The sequence below is a fragment of the Lepidochelys olivacea genome, assembly GCF_965140295.1.
Source record: "Lepidochelys olivacea isolate rLepOli2 genome assembly, chromosome: 7".
Lineage (NCBI taxonomy): Eukaryota > Metazoa > Chordata > Testudines > Cheloniidae > Lepidochelys > Lepidochelys olivacea.
The window spans coordinates 3,819,885-3,832,347 of NC_140417.1; the positions used below are offsets into that span (position 1 = coordinate 3,819,885).

At 43.0% G+C, this 12,463-nt stretch overlaps 1 protein-coding gene across 16 annotated transcripts in view; it reads right to left on the reverse strand.

The window, feature by feature from the left end:
* The window catches only part of FHIT (fragile histidine triad diadenosine triphosphatase), a 1,100,422-nt gene that overhangs the window by 951,555 nt on the left and 136,404 nt on the right, over positions 1-12,463 (reverse strand). The window contains exon 1 of one of the 16 annotated variants that reach the window (XM_084634717.1): positions 817-835. The exons of the other annotated variants lie outside the window; for them this stretch is intronic. The gene's annotated coding sequence lies outside the window, so the exon portion shown is untranslated. Of the gene's footprint in view, positions 1-816; positions 836-12,463 lie in introns of those variants that run through there. 16 annotated transcript variants of the gene reach the window in all.

A 12,463-nucleotide genomic window follows, 5' to 3' on the forward strand; every position in this document is an offset into this window, starting at 1 on the left:
GTTGAGCATAAATGGAAAAATGACTGGCTAGCCAACAGCATTCCGATGAAGCTTAACACATGAACAGTAAATCCTTCATCATCCCACAGCCACATAGCATGAAGTCTTTTTGTCTTATTATTTTTTCAGGCTGTAAATGTGTGGAGTCCTGGTGTTCAATCCTGTAAGCTGCTGAGCACTCTGTCCCCAATGCAGCAAAGCAATGGAACAACTGATATGCTTGAAGTTAAGCACCTGCTTAAGTACTTTGCTGCATAGGTAGTTAGAGTGCTCATGATCTTGCAGGACTGAATAGATCTGATCAAAAATTTTCCATCAGAATATTTTTCCATCAGAAAATATTGTTTTGTCAAAATCAAAACATTCCACAGGAACATGCTGGTTTAGACAAAATTAAGTTTTGGAAAAAAAATTTAAAAAGCATTTTGTTAAAGTTGAAACATTCTGTTTCGATGTTCAAATGTTTCGAGTTTTTGTTTTGAAATGGATAGTCATTTGTAATTTATCTTACATTATAAAAACAATTTTTTAAAAGCCAAAGTCAAAACAAAGTGTTTCAATTTTATTGAAATGGAAATATTTCAATTGACTCAAAACATTTTTTAAATTTAATTTCATGGGAGAGTTTGACTTTTTTTGGTTTTATTCCAATTCAGAACAAAAACAAGTTTCAACATTTCAGAATTTCCCATGGAGCAGAAATCCAAGTTTCAACCAAGTCAAGCTTAGCACCTCTTGTTACCTTAGGGAACGCCTCAACTGTTGAGACACAGACTGCCTTCAACATCTCTTCTCCTTCAGAATGGAACTGCTTACCTTAAGGGTGAAGGATGTCAGTGAAATCCTGGCCTTGTTGAAGTGAATGGCAAAACTCTCATTGAACTCAGTAGGACTAGATTTCAGAGTAATAGCCGTGTTAGTCTGTATTCGCAAAAAGAAAAGGAGTACTTGTGGCACCTTAGAGACTAACCAATTTATTTGAGCATAAGCTTTCGTGAGCTACAGCTCACTTCATAGGTTGCATACTGTGGAAACTGCAGAAGACATTATATACACAGAGACCATGAAACAATACCTCCTCCCACTCCACTCTCCTGCTGGTAATAGCTTATCTAAAGTGATCACTCTCCTTACAATGTGTATGATAATCAAGTTGGACCATTTCCAGCACAAATTCAGGTTTTCTCACCCTCCGCCCCCCCCCCCCCCAACTCACTCTTCTGCTGGTAATAGCCCATCCAAAGTGACCACTCTCTTTACAATGTGTATGATAATCAAGGTGGGCCATTTCCAGCACAAATCCAGGTTTTCTCACCCCCCCCCTTTTTTTTTCCAAAAACCACACACACAAACTCACTCTCCTGCTGGTAATAGGACTAGAGACAGCTCTTAAGAGATGGCAATCTTCCACAAGAGCCACACCAAGACTGCAGAGTTCATTCCTGCAGGACCTAATACAGATTGCAACCCACACCACATTTTGTTCCAACTGCAACAATCACTTCTTCAACCTCAGTTTCATGCACAGTATCACATAAATATTAGCACATTTTTCTATTTAAAAACCAAATAAAAAACAGAAAATATAACTTTTCTAGAGAAAGAATGGAGAGAAAACTCTGTGTAACAGAAGCTTACCCCATGGGCTGAAGAGCCTGCGGCTAAGCCCATAGGTACTGGAACTACGGGTGCGGGGTGCTGCAGCACCCCCTGACTTAAAGAGGTTTCCATTATATCCAGGGTTTACAGTTTGGTTCAATGGCTCTTTGCACCCCCACTATAAAAATTGTTCCAGCACCCCTGGCCTCGCCCACTCTGATTACAGGATGAATCCCACCTATGTGGAATCGAGTCGGTTCCATTATAAAACAAGCAGGAAGTTGCAGTGAAAGGGGGAAAACTCAGGAAGCTGTGGTGTAATCTGCAGAGACCAAGGAAAGCTCTCCAGGCAGGAAGGCCTGGGAGAGACTGCAAAGGCTCCAGGCAGGAAGGTCTGGGAGAAGAAAGAGAAACCTTGGATTGTGTGGACTTCTGAATAGACTTCGTTGCAGGGGCTGAGTTTTATTTACAGTTTATTTTATATTAATGAACCCAGTCCCCAAGGAGGGGTATTTTTTGACCAAGAAAAAGCCTGAAGTTTATGTGAACAGTCTAAGAGGAGAAACTGAGGCAGGTTGCCTGTAGCATGACCATAGGTTATGAGGAGGTTCATGGGAGACAGCTGGTTACACTATCATTTATAAAAAATCTCTTTGTTTATTTTTATGCTTTCAAAGATGCTCAGATATCATTGTGAGGGTGTGATATAAGAACTTAGAACAAAATTTTAAAACTATACACAAAATATTTGTTCCCAAAGAATATTTTTTTCTTGTATGTGACTCAATGTCAACACAACTGCTACAAAAAGGCCTCTCTATTTTAGCAGTGCTTATTAAACATTCCAAATGCATACATGTTTTTCTCGATGGGTTATCCATACTGTATGCTGTCATTTTTAAAGACACAATTGTAGAGCAACAAAAGCTTGACAGCACTCCCATTGTTATTTCCCCCATCAAGGTGCAAAGCATGAAACCGTCCTTCCAGTTAGAGGGTGGTGGTTTTGAAATTGCTATGGAACTCTGATTGTACGGTATAGCAGCTGCCTCTGTGGAAACTCTGAAAACTTAATTTATTTCCTGGGTTACAATACTCAAGGTTGGTGCTATTTCTTGTTAGATATTTGAAGAGCCAGGCAAATTATATTGATTTATTACAACGAACCACACAGGACTTATGTATCACTGTCTACAGAAAAGAACCTATTAAATGATTTAACTGATCACATTACTGAATGTAAAAGGTGGCACACTTCACTGATTATGATCAAGCATAATTGTTGAGGTAGTACATTAAAGGCTTTTGTATAGCACCATTGGTTAGGTTAGACACAAAATCTGAGTCAATAGGATTTCTTGTTTCTTAAAGAATGAATGCAGAGTTTCAATGTCACAGTTTAAAAAATCCAAAACACAAAAACTTTCCTTTGATAATTTCTGACCCACTATCTGCTTGAACGTTACCTTCTTACATCAGGAGTACTGCACGGCATAAACCTGGCATCTGGGGCAAAAAATCATAATTCACAAAAATAAATAAGTCAGTACTTTTAATGTGGATCTCTTTTCCACACCACAAATCTGTTGTGTTGGATTCCTCACTATCAGGATCCATAACACTCCCAACCAGTAACATATATACCTAGTCCTGGCAATTGATGCAATTGCTTTTCCCTATCCAAATCTCTACTGTTGCTTCATCTTGTGCTTTCACCACAACGAAAGGAAGAGACTTAGCAGGAGACAGAACTGAGACTGAAGGCGCTAGCAAAACTGTGTTTCTTAAAGAGTAAAACTGCCAATACCTGCTCACTCCCATTCGGGGTTGTTCATCTGATGAAGAGAGAACTGCACATAACTTAGTAGTGACTGGGTAATCATCTCACTTGAGGAATTTCTGAAGCACTACAACGGGCATGCTGCTATGGAAAATGGCTGTAATCATTGCTCCAACAACAGTTCATCTGTGGAGCAGCTTTCACTTAGGGTCACAACATCAGACTTTGCATTTTGCATCTAGCTTACATCAATGCTATCATGGATGTGGAGGAGAGGATCAGACTCTATTTGCAACCTCTCTATGCTTTTCAGAAATGTTAGACTCTTCACCTGAACTTTGCGCTATAATCTTCCTTCCCTTATAAATACCCATGAGATGGGGGGAATACTTGTAAAATCAGATTAATTCTTTAGCACCAGCTAATTGTACATTATGGCCCAGAATATTTTGTGGATGGCCTGCTAGGGAACAGTAAATCAGACAATACTACTCATGTATTTGTTGCTATCTTAATTGCTGTTAAATAGTAAGAACTTTTTAAACTGTTTTACGCAAAGATTATCAGCAGTGACAGAACTCACATGGAAAAGGCGCAGAATAATTAAAAACTATTACCACAAAACTGCAGCAAAACAAGGAACATGAACAGTTCCAGTTGTGCTGGAACACATACTTCTGACCCGGCTCCCGGCTTTGGAAGAAGAGAAGGCAGCTCAGTAACCTGGGCAAGGTTGTTGACCCACCCTTTCTTCTTCCAGAGCAGGCCTGGAAGCAGAAGTGGAGGAGACAAGAATGCCATCCCCTCATGCTGCCACCTCAACCTCTTCCACTTCCAGGCCTGCCAGAAGGAGAGATGACAGCTCGGTAGCCTGGGTTTCCATCTCTCCTTCCAGAAGACAGCTGAGGGTCCCCTCCGATTCGGTATAGGTTACTGAGCTGCCATCTCTTCCTCTGGAATAGGGAGCCAGGTCCAGGCAATTCTGGCACTACTTTTTTAAGAACTCTAACATTGATTGTGAACAAGATTTAAACTCCAGCATAAGGGAATAACTGGATATTTATTCTACAGATGGATGATATAAATACAAGAGAGCAGAACAGATTTACTAGATTTTTCCTTGGGTTTGTTTCCAAGCCTTGATGAAGTTTACTACACAGATTACACAAGCAGAAATGAGTATGAATACATATATTCTCGGGGTTTCTCTGGCAAGCCATATTCTAATGCAGAATACAGAAACACAGCAGGTACTTCACAAGTTACGAAAATACAACACAGCTTTTATATTACTTCTACTAACAGACATGTCTGTTAGTACAAGAAAAATATTTCTATTATCCTAAGACCTAATGAATTGTGTGTATACAAATATATCTTATAGATATATTTTCTAAGAAATTACAATTTAATAATGCAAAGACATTGAGATTACACACACAAAACTGTATTTGGGCTTAAGAGGGTTGTAAACATGGGAATGTTTATTTGGGGTCATTTTAAGTAGAAATGGACAGACTTCTCCCCAGCAAACTGACTTTGTCTACAAATTTTGATAACGCCAGATGTTTGCTAATGTTGTACAAACAGAAGTCATTAAAATGTATTGCTATGAAAACCAGACACCTTTTCAGGATTGGCATTAATATGCAAAGACACAAGATTTGACCTATATCTATCCAGCAACCAGAGTCAAACTTCTACTAGAAAATTCAAATAATTCTAATTAGACTGAGCATTAATCCTAAATTAGATCTGGACTCAAGCCAAAATTACATCATTAAGCCCATGTCATTTGGAAAGAGGGTGCAATCAGCATTTAGTGATTAAACTACCTAGGTTTATGATTTGAAGAAGGTGGTCTTCTGGGGAAAATGACTTCTATTAAACATTTTTATCTTACATGGGAATTGCCATACTGGATCAGAACTGTGCAACATCTATTTCAATAGCCTGTCTCTGACAGTTGCTAGTACCAGACGAAAGATGCAAGAAACTCTGCAATAGACAGTAATGTGATAACCTGCCTTGAAAGAAAGTTTCTTCAAGTCTGTTCATTAGAGATTGGCCTATGCCTTGAAGAGATGGGGATGGGACACAAGGAGTCTTCCCTGATGCCTTTGTTGTATGTACCTCATGAAAAGAAAAGGGACAGTCAAACTCCCATCACTTGGGAGAGCTCTGTCCATGACTCCCAAGATCACAAATTGCCCTTAAAGGGAAGGAAGAGGCAAGGCCATGGCCCCACCCTCCTCCTCTACACTAGCCTGCAGAGCTAGTCAGGAGCACTGTTGGAACTAACCTGAAGGATAGTTCATCTGAAAACTTCCCTGCATAGAGACCTAAGGGATAAGCTATCTCTTAGGGCACTGTTCCTTCATATGTTACATCTAGAACAATATGGCTCTGAACCATCCATTACTAAGAGCTGTGGCTAACGCCCTGAGTCTCTGTCCTGTGTTCTAAGGAACCATTAGACAAAGCTGCCTCTCCAACAGTACCTTAACCAGATTATGGCTGTAAACCATGGTCACTATGGTCACTATCTGACAGTGTGTGTTTGTGGTTGGGAAATTACACCACCGTCAATTGTGGTCAGCCTTCTCAAGCCTGGTCATATCAAAGCAAGTTGAGCATGACAACATAACTTTTGACCACTAAAAAGTGCAACATAGCCATGGATAATTTGAGCCAGCCAAGATTTACCTTTGTCTCTGTAGTAAAATATAAAAGGGTCACCTTCAGTGAATTAAATTAAATGGACAATAAATCAAGCAGCAAAACTGCATACCTATTGTGAATAGCTTAACTGTTTGTTGTATGTAATAGAATCCGGAGGGGGAAAATCTGTGCACTTTACTATGCATGTGGAACTTTGTCCTTTTTGATTCTCACAATAAATACCCACCACACACACACGCCCCAACTCTAACTGATTCAGTGTTTCCCTGACATCTGTAAAGTTTTATAAATTTAAACTAAATTAGTTGCCACGTGAATGCTTCATAGTAATTCTCTCAAAAAATATAGAAGCTTTTCTATTTTCATTGTACCATGCAGTCCTGCATGATCAATTTTCATCATTTCAGATTCTTTTTCTGTTTTTCCTCCACGCTCATCTGATCAAAGAACTTTCATCAGCATCCAAGAGTATCATAAAGACTTCAGAAGACTCATGGTCCTACTGCAATACTTGCAGTGAACCATATTCCTCATCCTAATAGATAGCCACCCTAGGATGAAGATGAGAGAAGCATCCCTCTGCTGGTGCCATTGTCAGTTGTTAGCATTGAGATATCAAAAGCCATTCATCACCCATTCTCTCCCCTCTGCTTCTCCATTCCCCTCTCCAATTCATTTTTATACTGCCATCCTAATGGATGAAAAGCCTTTACACGCTTTAATTAAAAACCCCAAATCTCTCATCTAATTTTTTTAGTGGCTACATAACTTCAAAAAATAAATTCAAATGACACCACAATTATCAAGATGAGAAGCACACAAGTATTTTCGTGCACAATGAAACAGAGGCAAGAGAACATCTTTATATAGGATTAGCATGGGAGAGGTATGATTGGGGGCTACACAGCACTCTGGTTGGAGAGTACAGCATGAGTCACTTTTGAATTCTTTTTCTACGACCCAGAATTTAGGATTATTGTTATAAGTCTCCTATGTTTGGTTCCATATTATCAGTAGGAAAATGCAGTATTTTTTTTGGAATTTGAAAGCATTACTTTATCTGATTTCAGGAGTTTTTGAACTGTCTCTTCAAAAGGAGCCTTGGAATCTAAACCTGATTTAAGGAGCCACATCTATAAACCTACAGTGTAAAACAGGCAGCTGCAATCTAGATGTCTGAGCGCAGAGCTGAGATTCCGGCCACCCATCAACTCTAGTGATTTTCTATGCGACCTTAAACACATGACTAAGGGTACATTTACACTGCAGTTAGAAACCTGCAGCCGGCCCATGCCAGCTGACTCAGGTTCACAGGGCTCAGGCTAGGGCTGTTTAATTGCAGTGCTGACATTCAGGCTTGGGCTGCACCCCGAGCTCTGAGACCCCCCCTGACCTCACGGGGTCCTAGACCTTGGACTCCAGCCTGAGCCCAAACATCTACACCACAATAAAACAGCCCAAACCCCGAGATCCTGACTCAGGTGGCATGAGCCAGCCACGGGGTTTTAATTACAGTATAGACATACCCTTAGGAGTCAAATGGGCCTCTAAGGCATGGGCCACTGAGGGCAGCAAACACTGCTCCAGCTGAAACTCTAAGTCACTGTGCCTGACAAAAGCACAATATCTTCCGGCATGCCAAGGCATACAAGGGAAGCATGGTTACTGCTACTCCACTTTGAGACTCTTCCACTCCCTCCGCTGGGAGCAGCATTAGGAATCAAATGGTGGCTGGCCCCGGGCATGGAGCTCCTTATGCTCTCCCCACACTTTGTGCACCCAAGCAAATTGTGTTTTACTCAGAGGGCTATGTCCTCCAGGTCTTACCCAAACAAAACATAAGGACTATAGCATCAGGGGGAAACTTACTGGATTTAGACAAGTTTTTTGGGCAATAATAGTTGTTATCAATCAAAATCCATAACACATTTCAGTCAAATAAGTATTCAGAATACTTTTGAGAAGCCTGCCAGGGAATGTACAGGAACAATTCTTATGACCATTTCTTACTGCATTTTCACTATCCACTTTTTAGAAGTTAAATGCCCTTGGTTTGTCACTTGCAAAATCTACAGAAAATCTCAAACACAAATGATCCGGTGCATTTCCTCTGTATTTCAGGAAGGCAGAGATTGTGCGTTCCCCAGGTGGGTCAGAGAGTCCAATTCCCTGCAACACAGCAGGGAAGGACCAGCAAGAGCTATTTTATTATTTATTTGTACTTTTGTAACACCAAGTGTCCCAAACTGAGATCTGGGCCCCAATTGGGCTAGATGCCACTCATACACATAGCAAGAGACGTCCCTGGTCCAAAGAATTTACAGTCCACATAAACAAGAGATTATCTCTATTTTCCAGATTGGAATTGAAGCACAGAGGATAAAATTTTCAAGCACCTAAGTGACTTAGGCCCTTAAGTCTCATTGACTTTCAATGGGACTTAGGCATTTAAGAGAGTGTTACACCGAGATATTAAGTAACTTTCTCAAGATCACACAGAAAGCCTGTGGCACTGAGTTCATGTCTCCTGTATCCAAATTCACTGCCTTAACCATAAGACCATCCTTCCTCATAGAATCATAGAATATCAGGGTTGGAAGGGTCCTCAGGAGGTCATCTAGTCCAACCCCCTGCTCAAAGCAGGACCAATCCCCAACTAAATCATCCCAGCCAGGGCTTTGTCAAGCCTGACCTTAAAAACTTCAAAGGAAGGAGATTCCACCACCTCCCTAGGTAACAAATTCCAGTGTTTCATCACCCTCCTAGTGAAAAAGCTTTTCCTAATATCCATCCTAAACATCCCCCACTGCAACTTGAGACCATTACTGTCATTACTGAGACCATTACTGTCAACTTGAAACCATACTCATTCTGTCATCTGCTACCACTGAGAACAGTTGAGATCCATCCTCTTTGGAACCCCCTTTCAGGTAGTTGAAAGCAGCTATCAAATCCCCCCTCATTCTTCTCTTCCGCAGGCTAAATAATCCCAGTTCCCTCAGCCTCTCCTCATAAGTCATGTGTTCCAGACCCCTAATCATTTTTGTTGCCCTCCACTGGACATTTTCCAATTTTTTCACATCCTTCTTGTAGTGTGGGGCCCAAAACTGGACACAGTACTCCAGATGAGGCCTCACCAATGTCGAATAGAGGGGAATGATCACGTCCCTCGATCGGCTGGCAATGCCCCTACTTATACAGCCCAAAATGCCATGAGCCTTCTTGGCAACAAGGGCACACTGACTCATATCCAGCTTTTCGTCCACTGTAACCCCTAGGTCCTTTTCTGCTGAACTGCTGCCGAGCCATTCGATCCCTAGTCTAGCAGTGCATGGGATTCTTCTGTCCTAAGTGCAGGACTCTACACTTGTCCTTGCTGAACCTCATCAGATTTCTTTTGGCCCAATCCTCTAATTTGCCTAGGGCCCTCTGCATCCTATCCCTACCCTCCAGTGTATCTATCTCTCCTCCCAGTTTAGTGTCATCTGCAAACTTGCTGAGGGTGCAATCTATGCCATCCGCCAGATCATTAATGAAGACGTTGAACAAAACCGGCCCCAGGACTGACCCTTCGGGCACTTCACTTGATACCAGCTGCCAACTAGACATGGAGCCATTGATCACTACCCGTTGAGCCTGACAATCTAGCCCATACTTCTTTAACTTCCTGGCAAGAATACTGTGGGAGACTGTGTCAAAAGCTTTGCTAAAGTCAAGGAATAACACGTCCAATGTTTTCCCCTCATCCACAGAGCCAGTCATCTCATCATAGAAGGCAATAAGATTAGCAGGCATGACTTGCCCTTGGTGAATCCATGCTGACTGTTCCTGATCACTTTCCTCTCCTCTAAGTGCTTCAGAATTGATTCCTTGAGGACCTGCTACATGATTTTTCCAGGGACTGAGGTGAGGCTGACTGGCCTGTAGTTCCCTGGATCCTCCTTCTTCCCTTTTTTAAAGATGGGCACTACATTAGCCTTTTTCCAGTCGTCTGGGACCTCCCCCGAATGCCAGGAGTTTTCAAAGATAATGGCCAATGGCTCTGCAATCACATCCGCCAGCTCCTTTAGCACTCTCGGATGCAGCGCATCCGGCCCCATGGACTTGTGCACATCCAGTTTTTCTAAATAGTCCCGAACCACTTCTTTCTTCACAGAGGGCTGGTCACCTCCTCCCCATGCTGTACTGCCCAGTGCAGTAGTCTGGGAGCTGACCTTGTTCGTGAAGACAGAGGCAAAAAAAGCATTGAGTACATTAGCTTTTTCCACATCCTCTGTCACTAGGTTGCCTCCCTCATTCAGTCAGGGGCCCACACTTTCCCAGACTTTCTTCTTGTTGCTAACATACCTGAAGAAACCCTTCTTGTTACTCTTAACATCTCTTGCTATCTGCAACTCCAAGTGTGATTTGGCCTTCCTGATTTCACTCTTGCATGCCTGAGCAATACTTTTATACTCCTCCCTGGTCATTTGTCCAATCTTCCACTTCTTGTAAGCTTCTTTTTTGTGTTTAAGATCAGCAAGGATTTCACTGTTAAGCCAAGCTGGTCGCCTGCCATATTTACTCTTCTTTCTACACATAGGGATGGTTTGTCCCTGTAACTTCAATAAGGATTTTTTAAAATACAGCCAGCTCTCCTGGACTCCTTTCCCCATCGTTATTCTCCCAGGGGATCCTGCCCATCAGTTCCCTGAGGGAGTCAAAGTCTGCTTTTCTGAAGTCCAGGGTCCGTATTCTGATGCTCTCCTTTCTCCCTTGTGTCAGGATTCTGAACTTGACCATCTCATGGTCACTGCCTCCCAGGTTCCCATCCACTTTTGCTTCCCCTACTAATTCTTCCAGGTTTGTGAGCAGCAGGTCAAGAAGAGCTCTGCCCCTAGTTGGTTCCTCCAGCACTTCCACCAGGAAATTGTCCCCTACACTTTCCAAAAACTTCCTGGATTGTCTGTGCACCGCTGTATTGCTCTCCCAGCAGATATCAGGGTGATTGAAGTCTCCCATGAGAACCAGGGCCTGCAATCTAGTAACTTCCGTTAGTTGTCAGAAGAAAGCCTCGTCCACCTCATCCCCCTGGTCCACTGGTCTGTAGCAGACTCCCACTACAACATCACCCGTGTTGCTCACACTTCTAAACTTAATCCAGAGACTCTCAGGTTTTTCTGCAGTTTCATACTGGAGCTCTGAGCAGTCATACTGCTCTCTTACATACAGTGCAACTCCCTCACCTTTTCTGCTCTGCCTGTCCTTCCTGAACAGTTTATATCCATCCATGACAGTACTCCAGTCATGTGAGTTATCCCACCAAGTCTCTGTTATTGCAATCACACCATAATTCCTTGACGGTGCCAGGACCTCCAGTTCTCCCTGCTTGTTTCCCAGGCTTCTTGCATTTGTCTATAGGCACTTGAGATAACTCACTGATCGTCCCTCTTTCTCAGTGTGAGGCAGGAGCCCTCCCCTCTTGCACTCTCCTGCTCGTGCTTCCTCCCGGTATCCCACGTCCCCACTTGCCTCAGGGCTTTGGTCTCCTTCCCCCGGTGAACCTAGTTTAAAGCCCTCCTCACTAGGTTAGCCAGCCTGCTCGCAAAGATGCTCTTCCCTCTCTTCGTTAAGTGGAACCCATCTCTGCCTAGCACTCCTCCTTCTTGGAACACCATCCCATGATCAAAGAATCCAAAGCCCTCTCTCCGACACCACCTGCGTAGCCATTCGTTGACTTCCACAATTCAATGGTCTCTACCCAGGCCTTTTCCTTCCACGGGGAGGATGGACGAGAACACTACTTGCACCTCAAACTCCTTTATCTTTCTTCCCAGAGCCATGTAGTCTGCAGTGATCTGCTCAAGGTCATTCTTGGCAGTATCATTGGTGCCCACGTGGAGAAGCAGGAAGGGGTAGCGGTCCGAGGGCTTGATGAGTCTCGGCAGTCTCTCCGTCACATCGTGAATCCTAGCTCCTGGCAAGCAGCAGACTTCTTGGTTTTCCCATTCAGGGCGGCAGATAGATAACTCAGTCCCTCTGAAGAGAGAGTCCCCGACCACCATCACCCGTCTCCTTCTCTTGGGAGTGGTGATCGTGGAACCTCCATCCCTAGGACAGTGCATCTCATGCCTTCCAATCAGCGGAGTCTCCTTCTGCTTCCTTCCCTGCAGGCCCTTCCTGCCTCAGGGCCTGCAGTAGTGTTTGTGGCTTCAGGACTACTCTGCAGGTTGGCATGGCAGTTTAGATTCCTTCCTCCATAGCCCCTGGAAACCCATTATTTCAAACCTGAGTACAGTACTCAGGCTGGGAGCGTGGCACATCACACACATGCTCCTAATTTTAAAACAGCAAAATCTTGATCTAAAAGACTTGGATTCTAGCATGCAGGCCAGGCTTCATCTAAGAAGATATTTTACCACT